Source organism: Rana temporaria, chromosome 7, assembly GCF_905171775.1.
Source record: "Rana temporaria chromosome 7, aRanTem1.1, whole genome shotgun sequence".
NCBI classification, from domain to species: domain Eukaryota; kingdom Metazoa; phylum Chordata; class Amphibia; order Anura; family Ranidae; genus Rana; species Rana temporaria.
This window is the reverse complement of record NC_053495.1, coordinates 13,428,491-13,441,774: the sequence shown is the minus strand read 5'-3', so window position 1 is coordinate 13,441,774 and position 13,284 is coordinate 13,428,491.

Here is a 13,284-nt window from a genome sequence, read left to right as displayed (position 1 = left end):
CCCCGAAAGAATCCACCCGGGTTGGTGGGTGTGTTGTAAGGAGAAATAATTTCTTCCGGGATCCCATCCTGCAAGAACTTTTTCAATCAGACCCCTTTCACACTGAAGCGGTTTTACAGCGCATTTAAAACGCTCTCCATGCATCTCAATGGACCCTTTCACACTGAGTCCTGCAAGCAGCATCTTTGGAGCAGCTTTTGGGCGCTGAAAAAAGTGCTCCAAAAACGCCCCTCTCCATTGAAATTAATTGGAAAGCGCTGTAAAAATGCCTTACCCTTTCACACTACAAAAATGCCCAAAAACGTTGGGGTCTTAGCAGTGCTTTAGCAGCACATTGGGATTACAGATGAGGCTTCGCTCGAATAGCGCTCGAATAATGCTGTAATAACGCTCGAATAACGCCCCACTGTATAAATGTCACTGGCAGGCAAAGGGGTTAACACTAGGGGGTGTTAAGTGCTCCCTAGGAGGTGTTTCTAACTGTGGGGGCGAGTGTAGTAGCTGGGAGTAGAGGGAGATCTGCTGTTCCTAGTGATCAGGAACAGTGATCTCTCTCTACTTCCCTGACAGAATGTGTACCTTGACAGATCCCCATTCTGCCTCTCTGAGGAGTATGTTCCTGAATACTTTTTCAAGGCACTGTGCATTTAATATCCAAGCTCTGATGAAGGGTAATTGTTCAGACCCCTGAAACGCGTTGGATACTTTATTAATTTGTCTGATAAACAATGTTTTCTTGGACTCACGTTGGATGGCAGTCTTTAAACAACGTCTTTCTTCTTGAATTTTCCCTCTAGGCAGAGGCGTTGCTAGGGGGGTGCGGTCCGCACCGGGTGACACCCGCTAGTGGGGTGACACCATCCCATTTTTTTTATCTGACATACCCAGCCTGCCCTGTGCAATCCCAGCCTGCCCTGTACCACCCCAGCCTGCTCTGTGCCACCCAGCCTGCCCTGTGCCACCCCAGCCTGACCTGTACCACCCCAAACAGCCCTATACCACCCCAGCCTGCCCTGTACCCCCCAAACAGCCCTGTACCACCCCAGACTGCCCTGTACCAACCCAAACAGCCCTATACTACCCCAGCCTGCCCTGTACCCCCCAAACAGCCCTGTACCACCCCAGCCTGCCCTGTGCCACCACAGCCTGCCCTGTACCACCCCAGACTGCCCTGTGCCACCCCAAACTTTCCCATGCCACCCCAACTTGCCCTGTGCCACCCTAACTTGCCCTATACCACCCCAACCTGCCCAATGCCACCCTAACTTGCCCTGTACCACCCCCAACCTTCTCCATGCCATCCCAACTTGCCCTATGCCACCCTAACTTGCCCTATACCACCCCAACCTGCCCTATGCAACCCTAACTTGCCCTATACCACGCCAAACTACCCTATATCACCCCAACATGCCCTATACCACCTTAACCTGTCCTATACCACCCCACTACACCAACCTGCCACTATACCGCTCTATACTACCCTAACCTGCCACTATACTGCCCTATACTATCATTTACAGGGGCTGGTTTGGGGTGCGCCCTGTGCCCGTGCGCTGCCTGCTTGGTGCTGGGCAGCCTAGACAGAGGGGGGGGGGGGGTGACACCATGTTTTACCGCACCGGGTGACACCAACCCTAGTGACGCCACTGCCTCTAGGTACCCCAGTTAGGGACAGACACCCTATTCGTCAGGTGCAGCCTCTTTAGGGGAGATTGTGCCTTACCAAAGTGAATTGGATTGACCGTTAGCAATTTTGTATAACTAATCCCTGTTGTTCCGAGTGCCTCTCTATAAAGCTTTCAAGCCTTTTATTATCAGGCTGCGACTGGTTACATTAGGAGGAGAAGCAAATTTATAACGGATATTAGTAGCTGTATGCAAAGAACTTGGCACATTAACAAGATTTCAGAGTAATGAAAAAAAAACTCGGACCTGTTACACTGTCTAATTCGCATGTCTGTGCCATATAATAACAATTGTATGCAAATCTGCCTCTAAGCAAGAATATCATTTGTATGAGAAACTAAATTGCAAGACTGCCACCTGCTGTCTAAGAGTATGTAGTGCAAGAGTGAAAACTAAAATCAGAATGGCTTTGCTCATTTATGTTTTAAAGGGTATTTTTCAGGATGTATTTACAAAATTGTATTTGAACGGTACCCTAAAGGCCGCGGCACAATATAATTCACTATGCAAGGGCAGAGAAATACTTACCACTTCTATTCATCTCTCAATCACTGGCCAGATGAGCAAGATGTCGGCCAGATGTCACTCAATACCTGGCAACAGCGGCGGTGCGTCCATAGTGGGCGCAGGAGCGCCGCCCCCTCTCTCCCCTGCGCCATCACTCAAGTCTACAATACATAGAGATTCACGCATTGCATGAATCTCTATGTATTGGCGCCGCCGCTGCCGCCCACTATTCAGATGGCCGGCCCTCTGGTGAGTGCCGGCCATCTGAATAACATTAGTTTGTTGGTTCTTGGAAGTGTCTATCAGAGCCAACGGCTTTCCGTTCAGAGGCGGCTCTTTAATTCTCACATGGGCCTCGCGGCCGCCTAAGTTTCCCAATGCATTACCCCAGTTTTGAGGGACAGGGGACCTTAACGCTGCTGTGCTCAGGCAGCGTTAAGAGCCCTGACTCAGGAGCGGGGCCGCCAGCGTCCAGCGTCCGTAAACAACCAGTGAATATCGGTGACACCACCCCTTGTGATGTCAATGACCCAGCATCCCCTCAGTCAATGACGTCACAAGGGGGTGGGTTCACCAGGTGACATCTCCGAGAGGCCCCCGCCCCTTAGTTATTAAAGAGCAGGATCTGGGGGCCGCCTTGTTAAAGTGGGCTTCCAGATTCCGATAAGCCCCCCTGCCTGAAGACCCCCCACAACCACCGGCCAGGGTTGTGGGGAAGAGGTTCTTGTCCTTGAATTATTTTTCCCATCATGGGTGTGATTGGGGCCCCATGTCAAGTTTTTCCTTAGGCCTCACACAGCCTAGAGCCGCCTCTGTTTCCGATTACAGCCTTTTGGCAAGGAGATTGGAAGGGATATGGGGGGAGGCAGGGGGTCTTGCTCTAAGAGGGTAAATGAGGGGGGGGGGGGGTAGTGCCAAGAACGGTAATCTAGAGAGATTTGTGTTGGGAGGGGGGATGGGAGAAGATTTGTGCTTGGAAGGGGGATTTGAGGGGAATTTTTGCTGGGGAGGGAGGGATTTGAAGTGTGTGTGTGTGTGGCAGGGGGGGGGGGGGATTTAGGACTAGAGGCTTTGTAATAGGAGAGGGTGCCACTATAAACGCAGCCACTATGCCCATTAAACGCAGCTACTGTGCCATCAATTGCAGACACTTTGCCCATTAAACGCAGCCACTGTGCCCATGAAAGGTAGCCCCTGTGCCCATCAAACGCAGCTACTGTGCCATCAATTGCAGCCACTGTGCCCATCAAATGCAGCCACTATGCCCATTAAACACAGCCACTTTGCCCATTAAATGCTGCCAATGTGCCTCAAATGCTGCCACTGTGCCCCCCGTCTGCCTGGGACTTGCCTTGTCTCGGGTGGGCAGCGGCAGGCAGCGTCTGGTGTCCTCCATTTCCTCCCTGACCCGATGTCTTCTCCCGCCCGCTCCTCTGCTATGATTGGATGCCCGATAGGCGTCCAATCACAGTGCCCTGTCGTTTCAGCCCATCAGGTGACAGGTAACACAGACCCGACGCACATGATTGGCTGAAAGGGGGTTCAATGTTAGCATAGCGAATTCCTTAGTTTTGCCAACATACAGCTGAGTGAGAAGCGAACGCACAGCGTTGCGCCCGCTTCTCACACTTTTGGATGCCTATTAGAGCCGAAGGCTTCCAAAAAAACACCCCCACTGTAATTCAGGTGCCCGGTGACCAAAAAGGGGCCAAACATCTGAATAGGGGGTGTCAGCAGCGACCATAGATAGATTCTTGCAATGCATGAATATATCTATGTGGATTAGAGCGGTGCCAGGAGAGGGGGGGGGGGGCACTCCTGCGCCCTTTGTGGACTTAGATTTAAGTTTTGTGGCCCCTTCAAAAGTTGATATTTTGGAAATGTCCCACTTTTTTCGAAGCTTCTCTGGAAACAGGAATCTTATGACTTTATTTAATCGTTTTGTTTCAGGCAGAAACCAGCACCAGGAATTCCCAAGATCCGATCAGCCAACCGCAAAAAGAAGCGCAATCAACTCTGCCGCTAATCAGGAGAGGAGCGACTCAGGCAGCAGGTATGGCATGGCGTTGGCAACATCTGGGCCGTCCGGCCGTCACTTCTCCCAGCCGACCGTCTATGTGATATGTCCGCAGGGAGAGGGCGTGACCCGAGTACAGATGTCTGCTGCGTCTCACCGTCTCCAGTGAACCGCGGCGACACGTCGCTTTGAGAGGCCAGTGGGGCACCGCCCTCCGAAGCGTTGTTCCAGATGCCCTGACAATGTGCAGGTTTCTTGAGCCTGTGCCAGGGATTCTAATCTCCCACCTGCCATGTGTAGAAAGCTTTGGAAGTGCCAACAGCCGTGAACGTTAAGGGGGAGGCGACGAAAAAGGTCCGTTGAATGACAAAGCTTTGTTTTCGTAGAACTTGGCACGCGCACGCCCTTGTCACCTACTCTTACCTCATCTCGTGGTGCTGCTCAGGGGTCCTTAGATTACATGTCACGGGCGTTACCTGCGTCTGCTCTTTGATTGCAGGTGAACAGGCAACACCCAACGCCAGCGCACAACAAAGGAAAGCCGGTGCCACCTGATGCCAGTTTAATCTTCTCGTATCAAATCAGAGACCCCAATGAGTCCATTGAACAAACACCGTCTGCCATGACCCGGGTTCACATAAGGTGTTCAGGATCACTTCACTGACACTCATCAAATATACCAAAAACTAGAAAATGTTATAATGGTCACTGAATTGGTCATTGGGCACACTGGGTCCGGTTCGGCAGCACAAAATGGGGACTCCTCTGATGCCCTGTACACACGATCTGAATTTCCGTCGGAATAAACTCCGACTGGGTTTTCCGACGGAATTCTGTTCGAGCTTGTCTTGCATACACACAGACACACTGAATTCCGACCGTCAAAAACGCGGTGATGTACAACACTACGACGAGCCGAGAAAAATTAAGTTCAATGCTTCCGAGCATGCGTCGACTTGTTTCCGAGCATGCATATTTTTTTCTCGGTCGGAGTTCCATACAGACGGACTGAGACGAATGCTCGCCCCCTCCCTTGGGACTATATGCCTGCAGGGAGACACTGTGATGTAGTCCCAAGGGAGGGGGGCGAGCACGCTGACTAACCCCCAGCCAGAACGGCTCAGATGATGGAGCAAGCTTACCGAGGAGGAACAGGAAGTGAGAAATTCAGACAAAGAAAAAAAACATTTAGGGCCAGATTCTCGTCCAGCGGCGTATCTCTGCGGCGGCGTAACGTATCCGATTTACGTTACGCCGACGCAACTTAGACGGGCAAGTGCTGTATTCTCAAAGCACTTCCTCCGTAAGTTGCGGCGGCGTAGCGTAAATCGGCCGGCGTAAGCCCGCCTAATTCAAATTTGGATCAGGGGGGCGTGTTTTATGTAAATCTTCTGTGACCCGACGTGATTGAGGTTTTTCCCGAACAGCGCATGCGCCGTCCGTGGAATTTCCCAGTGTGCATTGCTCCAAAGTACGCCGCAAGGACATCATTGGTTTCGATGTGAACGTAAATGACGTCCGGCCCCATTCACGGACGACTTACGCAAACGACGTAACTTTTTCAAATTTTCGACGTGGGAACAACGGCCATACTTAACATTGTTACGCCGCACTTACGCCACCATATAGCAGGGGTAACTATACGCCGGGAAAAGCCTAACGTAAACGGCGTAACTTTACTGCATCGGCCGGGCGTACATTCGGGAATGCGCGTATCTAGCTCATTTACATATTTCGATGCGTAAATCAGCGTACACGCCCCTAGCGGCCAGCGTAAAAATGCAGTTAAGGTCCGACGGCGTAAGAGACTTACGCCTGTCGGATCTAACAGATATCTATGCGTAACTGATTCTAAGAATCGGGCGCATAGATACGACCGGCCGGACGCAGAGATACGCCGCCGTATCTCCTCTAAGAATCTGGGCCTTAGAAGGGAGATCAAAGGAAAAGGTAAGTGAACCAACAATGCACGAGCTTAAAGGAACCAATTTAGAAAATAAAAAACAAACCTTTACAGCCCCTTTAACCACTTGCCGTCGCTGCACCGCCGAAATACGTCCACAAGGTGGCTCTCCTAGGCGAGACCACGTAAATGGACGTCCTGCCTATTAGCCGCCACTAGGGGCGCACGCGCGCCGCCGGAGGCCCGCGCGCGCGCCCCCCGCTCGCCCCCGACTCCCGTGCGTGTGCCCGGCGGGCGCGATCGCCGCCGGGCACACGCGATCGCTCGGTACAGAGCGGGGAACGGGAGCTGTGTGTGTAAACACACAGCTCTCGTTCCTGTCAGCAGGGGAAATGCTGATTTTCTGTTCATACAATGTATGAACAGAAAATCAGTGTTTCCCCTAGTGAGGCCACCCCCCCCCCCCCCACAGTAAGAACACACCCAGGCATACTTAACCCCTTCCCCGCCCCCTAGTGTTAACCCCTTCACTGCCAGTGGCATTTTTATAGTAATCTAATGCATTTTTATAGCACTGATCGCTATAAAAATGCCAATGGTCCCAAAAATGTGTCAAAAATGTCCGAAGTGTCCGCCATAATGTCGCAATACCGAAAAAAAAATCGCTGATCGCCGCCATTACTAGTAAAAAAAATATTAATAAAAATGCCATAAAAATACCCCCTATTTTGTAAACGCTATAACTTTTGCGCAAACCAATCAATAAACGCTTATTGCGATTTTTTTTTTAGAAAAATATGTAGAAGAATACGTATCGGCCTAAACTGAGGAAAAAAAATGTTTTTCTATATATTTTTGGGGGATATTTATTACAGCAAAAAGTAAAAAATATTCATTTTTTTCAAAATTGTCGTTCTATTTTTGTTTATAGCGCAAAAAATAAAAAACGCAGAGGTGATCAAATACCACCAAAAGAAAGCTCTATTTGTGGGAAAAAAAGGACGCCAATTTTGTTTGGGAGCCACGTCGCACGACCGCGCAATTGTCTGTTAAAGCGACGCAGTCCCGAATCGCAAAAAGTACTCTGGTCTTTGGGCAGCAATATGGTCCGGGGGGTAAGTGGTTAAAGTGATAATATAGGTTAGATTTTTTTTTTTCAAATAACAAACAAGTCATACTTGCCTTCACTGCGCAGCTCGTTTTTCACAGTGTGGCCCTATCTTCCTCTTCTGGGGTCCCCCAGCGGCTCTCTTGGCTCCTCCCTGCATCAGATAACCCCCTCTGGGAAGCACTCTCCCAATGGGGGTTACCTTGCGTGCGTGCTCCCGTGTCCAGAATTCGGCGTCCGTAGCTGCCGAATGCAGGACTCAGCATAAGATGCATTAAGGTGAAAAAACACGAAGGTTTACAACCCCTTTTATGCCGCGTACACACGATCGGAAATTCCGACAAGAAAACCGTGGATTTTTTTCCAATGGAATTTTGGCTCAAACTTGTGTTGCATACACACGGTCACACAAAATTCCGACCGCCAAGAACGCGGTGACGTACACCACTACAACGAGCCGAGAAAAATTAAGTTCACCGACTCTGAGCATGCGTCAAATTGATTCAGAGCATGCGTGTTTTTTTGTGCGTCAAAATTGCATACAGACGAATTGGAATTTCCGACAAGAAATGTTCCCGTCGTAAAAATTGAGAACCAGCTCTCAATTTTTTGCTGTCGGAAATTCCGACAGAAAGCTCACATTGAACTTTTCTTGTCGGAATTTCCGATCGTGTGTACGCGGCATAAGGCCCCATACACACGAGAGGATTTATCCGCGGATACGGTACAGCGGACCGTATCCGCGGATAAATCCTCTCGAGGATTTCAGCAGATTTCTATGCGATGGCGTGTACACACCATCGCATTGAAATCCGCGCCGAAATCCTCTGGCGATGACGTGTCGCGCCGTCGCCGCGATTATGACGCGGCGACGGGCGCGACGCTGTCATATAAGGAATTCCACGCATGCGTCAAATCATTACGACGCGTGCGGGGAATCCCTTTGGACGGATTGGAACCGGTGAGTCTGTACAGACGAGCGGATCCATCCGTGGGATCCGATTCCAGCAGATAGATATGCTGTGCATGTCGACAAATATTTATCTGCTGAAATTCGGAAATATCCGCGGATAAATATCCGCCGGAGTGTACACACCATAGAATCTATCCGCAGAAACCCATTCGATGGGATTTATCTGCGGATAGATTCTATCGTGTGTATGGGGCCTAAGACTTTCAATTTGTATGCAGTCACTGGTTTTGGTAAATCTGAAGAGAAAAATCTGCAGAAAATCTAATATAGATGGATTCAGGTAGGGCGGCTCACTTTTGCGGCGGCGTAGCGTATCGCATATACGCTATGCCGCCGTAAGTCAGAGAGGCAAGTCCTGTATTCACAAAGCACTTGCCTCCTAAGTTACGGCGGCGTAGCGTAAATGGTCCGGCGTAAGCGCGCCTAATTCAAATGAGGATGAGGGGGGCGTGTTTTATGTAAATTATTTGTGACCCGACGTGATTTACAAACGGCGCATGCGCCGTCCGTGGATATATCTCAGTGTGCATTGCTCCAAAGTACGCCGTTCCGACGTGAACGTAAATTACGTCCAGCCCGATTCGCGTACGACTTACGCAAACGACGTAAAAAAGACAGGCCTGTTCCGACGTCCATACCTTGCATGGGATGCGCCACCTAGGGAGCAGCTTTATCTTTACGCCGGCGTATCTCTAACGTAAACGGTGTAACTAATTGCGACGGGCGCACGTACGTTTGTAAATCGGCATGGTCATTTGCATATTCTACGCCAAACTCAACGGAAGCGCCACATATCGGCCAGCGTAAATATGCACCCTAAGATACGACGGCGTAGGAGACTTACGCCGCTCGTATCTCAGCCTAATTTAAGCGTATCTGGTTTCCAGAATACGCTTAAATTTACGACGGCGTCGATTCAGAGTTACGACGGCGTATCTACTGATGCGCCGGCGTAACTGCACCTGAATCCACCTAATAGTGTGTATGGGGACTTAGTTGTAGTACAAAATATCGTCTCTATTCACGCACGATTACTACTGTTTCTATGTTTAAAATGTTTCTGCGGTAAATATTCATTTATTTTTCCAGCGGCAAAAAACAGAATCATCAACAAGAGCACCGACTTCTCTCACCCGGAGAAGAAATGGCAGAAGAGAGGAAAGCTCAAACCCGAGCCGACCGCCTCTGGGGACATGACGCCGTGGGTGAAAGCCTCGCCCTCCGAGAGTTCCCTAACCGCTCTAATGCAAATCCTCCCGTCTCCGCCAACGTATCGCGACAACATGGCTGACCAGCGGCACGGCCAGGGAGCTCCGATAAACGCTGTGAACAAGGTCAGCTGGGGGCTGCAGGCTCCCGAGGAACAACCCCTGAAAGAAAAAGCGCACAACAGAGCCAAGCAGAAGGCAAGGACCGGCGTCACCAAGAGAAGGACCGTCAACAAGTTCCATAGCATCAAACTGCCGCCCGTGCCGGCGGTGACCGAGCTCAACTTCAGCCGCAACTTTAGTTTCTCTTTCTTCGAGCTACCTCAGCACCTGGGCCCCCAGCACTGGCTCCAGCGTCAGAAAACCGTCTATGTGCTGATGAGGCAGCTCCAATAAAATGATACCGACCCAAGATTGCAGAGCAGGGATGATTTAGACGTTTTCTTGGGGTCAGCGGGGACAGCTCACACAATGACTGCCAGGCTGCCTCCATCCCTGGAGGATTTGTGAACCCTTATTTATTTTTTTTGGGCTGGCACAATGTATAGTATTGGATTTCAGATAATCTGTGCCCAGTAGGGTGACCACATGTCCCGGATTGGCCAGGACAGTCCCGCATTTTGCAGGTCTGTCCCGGGCACCTTTATTCCAGGACAATACAGTGTCCCGAAATGAAACTGATACAGACACCCCCTCCCACCCCCAGGCCGATCTGATGCCTCCAAAATGGGCCACATCGCCGATTGACTCACTGACGGTACTTGTCCTGGCCGGGAATGTCGGGAGAGACGCAATCTCCGCCCCCTGTTTGCGATTGGAGAAAGGTGGCGCTGCCGTCGATTTCAGCGTAGAATATGCAAATGAGCTGGATACGCCGATTCAGAAACGTACGTGCGCCCGGCGGATTTTTTTACATCGTTTGCGTAAGGCTTTTTCCGGCGTAACGTTACTCCTGCTATATGAGGCATAGCCAATGTTAAGTATGGACGTCGTTCCCGCGTCGAATTTTGAAAATTTTACGTCGTTTGCGTAAGTCGTTCGCGAATAGGGCTTTGCGGAAATTACGTTCACGTCGAAAGCATTGACTATTTGCGACGTGATTAGGAGCATGCGCACTGGGATACGTTCATGGCCGGCGCATGCGCCGTTCGTGAGAAACGTCATTTACGTGGGGTCATGTTTTATTTACATAAAACACGCCCACCTCTTGACAATTTGAATTTGGCGCGCTTACGCCGACAGATGTACGCTACGCCGCCGTAACTTAGGGCGCAGGTTCTTTGTGAATCCAGCCCCACCCTCACTAAGTTACGGTGGCGTAGCGTATCTGAGATACGCTACGCCCGTACAAACTTACGGCGGGCTTTCTGAATCTAGCCCTATGTATGTAACATGATTATCTCACTGTCCTCCCTTGCAAGTTTGACATTTGCTGAAATTGTATAGGAAGGACACATTTTATTAAATGAGGATAATTATTTCCTTATACAAATTATTTATTTTGTTAAAACTTTAATGACAAAAATAACAAAACATTTTCATAAATAAGAACTTCCAAATGAAGGAATGCATTCTCAGACTGGAAATTAGGTGAATCGTATGACTCTAAGGGCTCATGCACACAGGATGTTTTAAAAACGGCAGCGCTACAAAACGCCCATTTTTTTGCGTTTAGCCGCATTTTTACATTAGCGCTGTTGTATGTTTTCCTGCGTTTTTTGGCGTCAGCATTTTTTCATTAACCGGTTCCCTACCGAGCCATAATAATATGACGTCGTCAGGAACTATCCGTCCTTCAGAGTGGACGTCATGACGTGCTGTGCATCGCGGCCGCTACTGGGCGCAAGGTCACGGGGAGGTGCATGTGTTCGAAGCCTAATGAAGAAGCACGCATGCGTCAAACCTGTGCACCTCCCCGTGACCTTGTACCCGGAAGTGACATCATCCCACGGCTGTGCTCCACGGAACGCCCTCCTCCTTCTCCATTCACCGAGAGTGTGTGGTTCCCCCACCGCTGCCGACAGAGGCAAGGAGCCACGGGGATTTCGCCTTACAACATCACAGGCAGACAAAGAATCAATCATATCCGGGGACATAGCGGATGAAAAAAAACTACAGATAAGCCCTATGTTTTAGCTCCTTTGTGAGTGTCGTTCTTATATTTTTGTCTTTTGAATAAATATTTAAATTACTACGCTTAGAAGGCGCTGCTTTTCTCCTTTTTTAAAAGTCCGACCCAGCTTTACCTTTTGGTATCCCTTTTCTTCGGGTGAAATGCGTCAGTAGGTGTGGCCGGAGCAGGGCTGACTGAGGCCAAATCTTTTTCAAGCACCGAGTCGCTCTGAGCGGTGTCTTATGCACGATGCTTTGATACTCCTGGATTAGTGAACCAGACGCTTGCTCTTATCTTATCTGAGTTCTGGTGGGGAGACACTCGAGCCTTGGCTTTGAACGTCGCTCTAAGCTTTTTCTTGATCACAAGGAGCTAGAACATGTTCCACCCTCCACCCTAAATACAGGTGGAACATCATGTAACATGTTCCAAAAGGTGAACGTATCCTTTAAGCCAGGGCTCGACAAATCCCGGGCGCCAGGTCGCCATGGCGACTAGAAATGGTGTCCTGGCGACTTGGCTTGGAAGGTGGTGAGCCGTTGGTATTACAAGTTATTACCACCATATGTGTGAGCTGGCGCCATCTGGTGGTGGCCGTTGGTATTACAAGTTAAGCATTACAAGTTAAACAGCAATTCTAATGTCATTTTTCACTGCCATCTTCTTCCCTCTAATTAGAACCCCCAAACATTATATGTATTTTTTATCCTAACACCCTAGAGAATAAAATGGCAATCGTTGCAATACTTTCTGTCACGCCGTATTTGCGCAGCGGTCTTACAAGCACACTTTTTTGGCAAAAAATTACACTTTTTTTAATTAAAAAATAAGACAACAGTAAAGTTATCCCCATTTTTTTAAATATTATAAAAGATAATGTTACGCCGAGTAAATTCATACCCAACATGTCACGCTTCAAAATTGCGTCCGCTCGTGGAATGCCGACAAACTTTTACCCTTTAAAATCTTCATAGGCGACGTTTAAAAAAATCTACAGGTTGCATGTTTTGAGTTACAGAGGAGGTCTAGTGCTAGAATTATTGCTCTCGCTCTACCAATCATGTGTGGTTTGAACACCGTTTACATATGCGGGCGCTGCTCACGTATGTGTTCGCTTCTGCGCGCAAGCTCGTCGGGACAGGGTGCGTTTTCTGGCTCCTAACTTTTTTAGCTGGCTCCTAGATTCCAAGCAAATTTGTCAAACCCTGCTTTAGGCTGGGTTCACACTACTACACTACTTTCATCCTACTTTGCTCTGTGTTCAATGTTTCCCTATGAGAGCGTCTTGTAGCGTCCTACACAAGTCGGTCCGACTTTGAAAATGCTCCCTGTACTACTTTTGGTCCTACATTGATCCTACTTCAGGCCCATTGAATATCATTGAAGTCGGACCAAAGTAGTATCCTGTTCATGAAAGTAGGATGGATGTAGGACCAATGTAGCAGAGCAAAGTAGGACAGTGTTTCTCAACTCCAGTCCTCAAGGCGCCCCAACAGGTCATGTTTTCAGGATTTCCCTCTGATGAAACAGCTGTGCAAATTACTAAGGCGATGAAACTGATCAAATCACCTGCGCAAAATAATGGAGAGCCTGAAAACATGACCTGTTGGGGCGCCTTGAGGACTGGAGTTGAGAAACGCTGAAGTAGGATGAAAGTAGTGTAGTAGTGTGAACCCAGCCTTAAGCCAGTGTTTCTCAACTCCAGTCCTCAAGGCGCCCCAAACAGGTCATGTTTTCAGGCTTTCCATTATTTTGCACAGGTGATTTGA